Source organism: Nicotiana tabacum, chromosome 6, assembly GCF_000715075.1.
Source record: "Nicotiana tabacum cultivar K326 chromosome 6, ASM71507v2, whole genome shotgun sequence".
NCBI lineage: Eukaryota > Viridiplantae > Streptophyta > Magnoliopsida > Solanales > Solanaceae > Nicotiana > Nicotiana tabacum.
This window is the reverse complement of record NC_134085.1, coordinates 81,275,849-81,284,322: the sequence shown is the minus strand read 5'-3', so window position 1 is coordinate 81,284,322 and position 8,474 is coordinate 81,275,849. Positions and strand designations below refer to the sequence as shown.

The 8,474-nt window shown below is 36.7% G+C and overlaps 1 long non-coding RNA gene and 1 pseudogene across 1 annotated transcript; both read left to right on the top strand.

Annotated features, from left to right (window-relative positions):
• Positions 1-1,578: 1,578 nt before the first annotated feature.
• LOC107813649 (myricetin 7/4'-O-methyltransferase 2-like) lies at positions 1,579-3,172 on the top strand (annotated as a pseudogene).
• Positions 3,173-6,576: 3,404 nt separating this feature from the next.
• LOC107813658 (uncharacterized) lies at positions 6,577-8,081 on the top strand. Its single transcript, XR_001654407.2, has 2 exons — positions 6,577-7,022; positions 7,903-8,081. It is a non-coding gene; the product is annotated as an uncharacterized LOC107813658 (long non-coding RNA).
• Positions 8,082-8,474: the final 393 nt, after the last annotated feature.

The following is an 8,474-nucleotide window of genomic DNA, read 5'->3' as shown; positions in this document are numbered from 1 at the left end:
ACAACTCCAATACCCATAAACATTCTTTATAATTACCATCTTTAGCTAGATTCGAAATTAAAGGTTAGGGTATAAAATCTTACCTCAAGGATGAAGGCCTAGTGTGGTTTTCCTTGTTAATCCTTTAAGATTTGATCAAGAGTTGTAGAAGAATTGATGAGGGATACTTTCTCACTCTAGGGCACTCTCTCACTCTAAAAGTATCTGATTTTTGCTCAAGAAATGGTCCTTTAAATCTATTTGACGAAATGAGGTCGTTTTATAACAAAAATCCCGATTTTTGTACAGACGCGCCGCATGGGGCGGCATGATAATGAAAAATGTGTTTAGAAACGAAACTGAAGGTGCTCTGATAATTTACACAGCCGCGCCGCATGGGGCAACGCGATAGTGTAAAATTCTGCGCTGCTTTTGGTAATTTGGTCATAAAATTTGGTAGGAATGCCCGAATGACGAACGGTTTGAAGCGTTGGAAACTAGACTCAAAGTCCTTTTATTTGATAGGTTGTGCATCACACAAATCCTTATAGATATGATTGTCCAAAGTGAGGTCTTGTGCGCACTCATTTGCAACTTTCGTCTCTTATGAAATTTTCCAACTTGGCTTAGACTTAGGACTCTCCTTAGACCCCAATTCACTTCTACTATGACTTATACACTTATTAACATATCCAATTGATATCCATAATCTCCTTAATCCTCATTTGCATGCAAGATAAAATATTTGGCCTACCTTGGTACCACGAAATCTTAAATTACTAAGCAAAATTTTCTGTGGCTTTATAGTTAACCATCCGAAATCACCCTGAGGACCCCGGGACCTCAACCAAAAGTACAAACATGACCCAATACCTTATTCAAACTTGTTCCAATCATCAAAACACCTCAAACAATATCAAATTATTCAAAACTCATTGAATTCAAGCCTAAGTTTCTAAAATCTTCCGAAACACTCTTTTGATCAGAAACCCAACCAAACCACGTCCGAATGACCTGAAATTTTTCACACACATCTCAAATGACACAACGAAGCTATTGAAACTCTCGGAATTCTATTCCGACTCTTATATCAAAATCTCACCTATCAGCCGGAAATCGCCAAAATATCAACTTCGCCAATTCAAGCCTAATTCTACTCCGAACCTTCAAAACCAATTCCGATTACGCTCCTAAGCCATAAATCACCTCCCAAAGTTAACCAAACCATCGGAACTCACATCCGAGCTCTCTAACACATAAGTCAACATCCGGTTGACTTTTCCAACTTAAACCTTCTTAAAAGAGATTAAGTGTCTCATTTCTTACCAAATCCTCTCCGAACTCAAACTAATCAACCCGATCACATTAAATACGGATAACGAAGCATAAAGAAGCAGAAATGGGAAAATGAAGCGGTAACTCATGAGACGACTGGCCGGGTCGTCACACAAATCTAATCAAAACAAATTCTCTTAAGAATGTCAATGAATGAGAATGGATCCGTTGACCTTCTCCTAGCTCAAACTCAAACCTGGAACCATATGTTCAACTTCTTAAGCTCTTCAGCAGCAACAATAACAACAACAACGACCCAGTATAATCCCACAAGTGGGGTGTGGGGAGGGTAATATGTACGCAGACCTTACCCCTACCCCGAAGGGTAGAGAGGCTGTTTCCAGGAGACCCTCGGCTAAAAAATGCAAGCCCATTTCTCTTTCTGACCTCACTGCTGAACTTTCCCTCATCGACCATTCCAAGGTTTCCTTCTTACCAATTTTAATGCGGTTTTTAGTTCATTCTGGTTTCCTAAACCAACATGAAAATGAACATTACTCTCTTACCCCAGCTAGTCAGCTTCTTGTGAAAAATGACCCCTTGAGTATGAGGACATATTTTCTGTTCACCCATGATCCAGTTCTTTTAAAAGCATGTTCTTGTTTAAGTGATTGGTTCCAAGATGATTCCTCTACTGCTTTTCATACTGCTAATAAGATATCTTTATGGGATTACTATGTGCAAGAACCAAGAGTAGGTGATAGTTACAATGAGTCAATGGCTAGTGACTCGAGATTGATTGCCAATGTTCTTATTACGGAGTGTAAACATGTTTTTGAGGGATTAACGTCGTTGGTGGATGTTGGAGGTGGCACTGGCACTGTGGCAATTGCCATAGCCAAAGCTTTTCCTGCCATAAAGTGCACAGTACTTGATCTCCCTCGCGTAGTAGGAAACTTCAAGGGAAGTGGGAATGGGGAGTTTGTCGGAGGAAGCATGTTTGAGAAGATTCCTAATGCTAATGCAATCTTACTCAAGGTACAAGTGTAGCAACTTTTGTTACTGTGTGTCTCTTATTTTTAAGCATCACTCTTTTAAATTATATGCATCTCGTTGTAAAACCATCGGATCATCTAAAGGATATCTACAGGTAAATCAATTCTATCATGAATTTAAGTGAAATTTAACGAAACTCATTTCCAAGATATGTACTTTGATCAATCTCTTGGTAAATTTCCTCGTCCTTAATTACAGGTAGTACAGAACACAACATCATTTCCACGACAATATTGATATGTAAATGCTTCTTGTACTGTTCCTTGTAAAATGTTCTTATTCAATGTTGCCCTGCACAAATTATTGACAACTCATGGTCAACTAATTAACAATTTCTCTGACTTTTAAAATCTTATTATCTACTCGTAAATATTAATGGTTGAGCAGTGGATTCTGCATAACTGGAGCGACGAAGACTGTGTGAAGATACTGAAGAAATGCAAAGATTCTATTCCGAGTAGGGAAGAAGGAGGGAAGGTGATAATCATAGACATAGTGCTCGAAAATCCGAATGTGAGAAATGAGTTTGTTCGAGGACAGCATTATATGGACATGGTGATGATGGTTTTTATGCTGCCAAACAGAGAACTAAAATGGAATGGGAAAGGCTCTTCACTGATGCTGGTTTCAATGAATACAAAATAACTCCCACTTTAGGAACAAGGTCTCTAATTGAGATATACCCTTGAAGAAGTTTCAAATTGCATTGAATCAACTTAATTGGCTTGGCTTTTTTGTTTTGTTTGCTCTATTAATGAATAAACTTGCGAGCTTATGGAGTCTATTATATGTGTTTATCTTGATGTAATTGATATTACTGGAATAAATTTATCATTTTTCTTTACTTTGGATTATTTCTTGACATTGGCCTTGCCAATTATCAACTTAATTGGTTCCATTCAATTGAAAAACGTTGTGAAATTCACTACCATCGGCGCGGTACCTTAATATTTTGAGTAGCATAACTTGAAATTTTATTTTAATTACCACTTCGTTGTTATTGATTGCTTCCGACATGAATATCCATTTCCTCTTTTGTTGTAGTGCACTGTTGCATTTCTTAATAAAAGTTAGAGACCCTCTTGGTGGTTAGAACTTTTAGAAGGAAAAAGATTGACAATTTCGTGTTCTAAGTCATCCAACCGCATTTTTCCAACCACTCACATGAATAGCTTAATAAGTAGTTTCAGTACTTCTTAATCAAACTCATCTAGTCATTTAGTCTTTAAACTAATCATCCCCACCAAAATTTTACTAATTGACTTTGTAAATACACACTGTTGTTCATGTGAGTTGGGATGTGCATATCAAGGACTATGCGCAATACCTCAGCAAAATCGAGACCACAATCAGTTAAATACACTAGCAAAATATTGAGGTAAACTTGTTCAATTTTTTTTTTTTTGTAGCAACTATTGTGGAGAGACCTAACTCAATAATTTAGTAAAATACATTCGCCATGACTTCAGCCACCTAACGTAACGACCTACTACCCACTAGGTAAATCGTTACCATTCAAAGCACTAAGAGAGCGCACAAATCATAATAGATCCATACAACAACAACAACAACAACCCAGTATAATCCCACTTAGTGGGGTTTGGGGAGGGTAGTGTGTACGCAGACCTTACCCCTACCCTAGGGTAGAGAGACTGTTTCCAAATAGACCCCCAGCATCCTTCCCTCCAAGAACTTCCCATCTTGCTCTTGGGGAGACTCGAACTCACAACCTCTCGGTTGGAAGTGGGGATTGCTTACCATCAGAACAACCCCTCTTGTCTCTCAAAAACAGCGGAAGCCTCAAGTAAGACATAAAGTTTGTCATAAACCATAACCCACAATATCATCTCCAGGAGCGTCTACTACTCTAAGTGTCACGACCCAAAATCCCAAGCTGTAGTAATGGCGTCTGACACATTTGCTAGGCAACCTAACAATCACATAACAACTAAACATTTGAATAAAATATGGTTTAATAAACTCAAGAGCCGAAATAACATAATTATCTGATAAAAATAACTGAAACTCTACTACAACCATCCCAAAACCTAGTGTCAACGAGCACACGAGCACTACTAAATATCAACATAGATGTGATGACCCAAAAGGTCATCACTTCATTTACAAGTAAATTCTGTGTTCCGAGTCCTTACAAGCCTCCTTTTATCTTACCTCGATTTGCGTGCGTGATCCGACCATATATCCAGGATGCTTTTATGTGAAAATTTGATGAAAATGCTAATTTAGCCTTTAAAATTAAATTTAAATTGACTTCGGTCAATATTTCCGGTAAACGGACCCGGACCCATAATTTGACGATCCCGGAGAGTCCGTAGAAAAATATGAGACTTGGGCGTATGCCTGGAATTGAATTCCGAAGTCCCAAGCCCGAGAAATAAATTTTTGAAGAAAATTGTTTAACTGAAATTTTAAGAATTTTTGAAAATTTAAATGTATTTGAAATTGATGGTATCAGGCCCGTATTTTGGTTACAGAGCCCGGTACAGGTCTTATATTGTATTTAGGTTGAGCTTGTAAAATTCGGTAAGAAATGGACTTGATATGACGTGAACCGAACCATCGGTTGTTAAAATTTGAACTTAATAGTTCTTGAGATTCTTCTTTAATTTTGATGCCAAATTCGTTGTTAAAGGTGTTAATTTGGCGATTTAATCGCATGAGTAAGTCCATATGATGTTTTTGAGTTAGTATGCATGTTTGGTTTGGAGTTCCGAGGGCTCGGGTGAGTTTCGGATAGGTTTCGGAAGGTTTTTACACTTAGAAAAGTTTCAGGTTTTACTGCTTCAGGTGCACAGACATTTTGTGCATCGCGATCGCGAAAGGGAAATTGGGATTGGTGTGGATTTGTTCTTCACGAACGCGAAGCCACAGTCGCGAACGCGGAGCATTGGGGGGTTGCTCAGCGCGAACGCGACCGGTGTCACGCGAACGCATAGTGTAAAATGGAGGTGGGCTGGGGACTTGTCATTTCTTCTACGCGAACGCGTAATGTTGTCCGCGAACGCGAAGGTCAGGGAGACTTACCTTTCGCGAACGCGTAGGGGAACTCACGATCGTGTAATTCCACTTCTGGCAGCTCTTCGCGATCGCGGCAGTGTTCTCGCGAACGAGATGAACACTGTCGCCCAACACTTAAAACAATAGCAATGTCGGGATTTAGCCCACATTTTTAAAACTAGAGAGCATTGAGGCGATTTTCAAGGAATAAGTTCTTCCCCAAAGCATTGGTATATGATTCTAAACCTTTTTCTTTCGATTTCCCATTGCATTTCATCAATCATCATCCAAAGAACTAGGGTTTTATGGTAGAAATTGAGAATTTGGGTAGAGTCAGGGCTTTTTGAATAATTGGAATTTAGACCTCGTTTTGGGGTCGGATTTCGAAACTAATTGCATATTTGGGCTCGTGGGTGAATGGGTGATCGAATTTTGGTCCGAACCTCGAGTTTTGACCAAGCGGACCTGGGGTCGATTTTTGACTTTTTGGGAAAAATGATAGAAAACCTATAATTAAGCATTGAATATGAATTCTTTAGCATTTATTGATGTTGTTAAATTAATTTGGACTAGATACAAGTAATTTAGAGGCAAATTTTAAAGGAAAACCGGTGTTTGAGGCTTGAGTTGGCCGTGGAAGTTCGAGGTAAGTGTTTGGTATAACCTTAACTTGAGGGAATTGGTATTGTGCTTTATTTGCTATGTGGTAGTGTAGTGTACGACGCATAGATGTGGTGACGAGTATCTATACGTCGTTGTCAAGCATGCCCATTGTGAGCATGTGATTTTTTTCCCTATTAGAAATACTTCTACAAAATTAAAGAAAATAGATTTTTTCACATTATTTTCAATTTTATAGGATTTTTATTAATTGTTTGCATTTTTTGTGCATGTTTAATTTTGTTAAAATCATGAAAAATGACACAAAAATATCAAAAATATCATGCATCGCATATTAGATTTTGTGTTCATATCTTAGGGATAATTTGTTAATTATTACTTTATTAAAATAAAAATCACAAAAAATATCATTCATTTTTCATTTTTTTAGCTTTTAATGCTAGATTAGTATTTTTCTTTTCATTAATTTAAGATTAACTAATTTTTGTAAATATTATAAATAGATAATTATTTTGATTTTATAGATTAGATTAATTTAGGATATAATTTAGGACTTTAATTAATTAAAGAAAAGAAAAAAAGAAATAAAAAAGAAAATAAAAATATGAAGAATATATTTTTGGTCTTGTTTCTTTTAAAATTGGGCCAATTCCTAAAATGGCCTAAAATAACTTTTAAACCCCAACTCAATCTTCCCTTTTCCCATTTTCCCTAAAATCCCTAAAACCTAACATCAGAAGAGCTAGAAAAAAAATAACGGGACATCCCCCTTGAAGAAGAGAGCAAAAACAGCACTCCAGAGCTCTCTTTTCTTCAACGAAAAGCAGACCCCTCCTTCTCCTACACTCAAAAGACCTAGCCGGCCACCCCTCCATCATTTCCAACCTATTTCTAGAGATTCCAAGATATTTCAGTTTCCATTCATCCATGTTGATTTTTTTTTGGAAATTCAAAGACTTATCGAGCTGTGAAATACTCTCTGACTGCTTGATTTGCTCGATTGCTATAGCTGAGTTCTGATTCGCTGTTGTCCCGTACCGGAATTTGTTCATGTAGCATTTTTTAGTTAAGAGGTAAACTCAGAAAACTCTGTTGTATTTTGGTATATTTATTGATGATTGGACTCCTCTTTCTTGCTCGAGATCTGTCTAAATGTTGATTATATGTTTGTTTGCTTATTGAATGATTTGGCGTAGTTTATTGGTGGGAAAATTTTATGTATCTGGGAACTAAAATGAAATTGACATGGATTCTTTCTTCTTCTCTTTGATGTGTTGTATTAACATTTTGTCCTAAACTAAAAAGGAGCACAAAAAGACATGAAATTGGCTATTATTACAAGCAGCAATGTTGTTAAAAGCTCGATAAAGCCCAAGTTACGTGCCTTACCAAATTTTATCAGTCTATTTAATTAAAGGCCAACGAATATTAGGTATGTGGCACTTCGAGTGGGAAATGATATATTCCCATTAAAGGTGTTAATTAACCACCCAATATTGTTCTTTAGGTCTGTTTGTCATTTTGTATTAAGATGGATGGTTCATTATCTTCTCTTTAATGCTAATCATGCTTCACCTTTTCATTTAGTACTAGCAAGCATATTTGTTTACTTTATTGGTTATTCCTTATCAAAGTCTTTATCTTGTTTTTTTTTTGTTGTACTTTACAAAAGTTTTCTGGTATTAATGGAAAGTGCTCATATTTGGAAAAAGACAGGCCAACAAGAAAGGTGTATACGCCATTTCTTTTGTTTTCTTTTTTTCCCGAAAATTTCTTTTATTTTTTATTTTTTCTATTTCTTCTTGAGTGCTTTCATGGCAGAAGAAGAAGTAGGAGATTCTTGGACATGGCTTCATGAAAACTGTTAAATAACCCCGTATACATACACAAGTAGTGTTGGCTGTCTTTGATATTGAACCATTTATTGCCCTAATTTCTGCCTTTTGTCCGCAGGCAAGCACTATACAGTAGATATAGTTAGCAAAGTAATACATTCCCATATTGCTTTGCTGGAGGATTCTATATTCATTATACTTGTGCTTTTGATGTAAATTGAAATCCCTCTATATTTCTGATTCTTCCTTTCAACTTTTAATTTAAGAATAAGGCTAAGGAAAAGTCCTGTTGATTCACATGGGCGTATATATAACTTCAGTCATTAATCAAACCGTTCCACCAACAAATACTCCTACCATATATTACATAGTAATCCAAATGAAGTTGCCGATGTATGAATATGCGTAGAAATACTTTAGGCGCAATTAATAAATCATCGTGGCTATGGGTACGGTTCCCGTGGCATGGTCACGATACGTAAATCTCATTTGGGTTTGCATTTCATGTGACCCGACCATAACTTCGAACATTAATAATATAAACATGTCGTGAATCGCGAGTGCATTTCATGTAGCGTGATTTGCGGTGTGTTCCAAAACGGCAAGTGTACGACAATCGTAACTTGTTCAAGAAATAATTTCATAAATTCTAAAAGCGGTTAAATTAATTAAAAGCGGTTATAAAGTTTA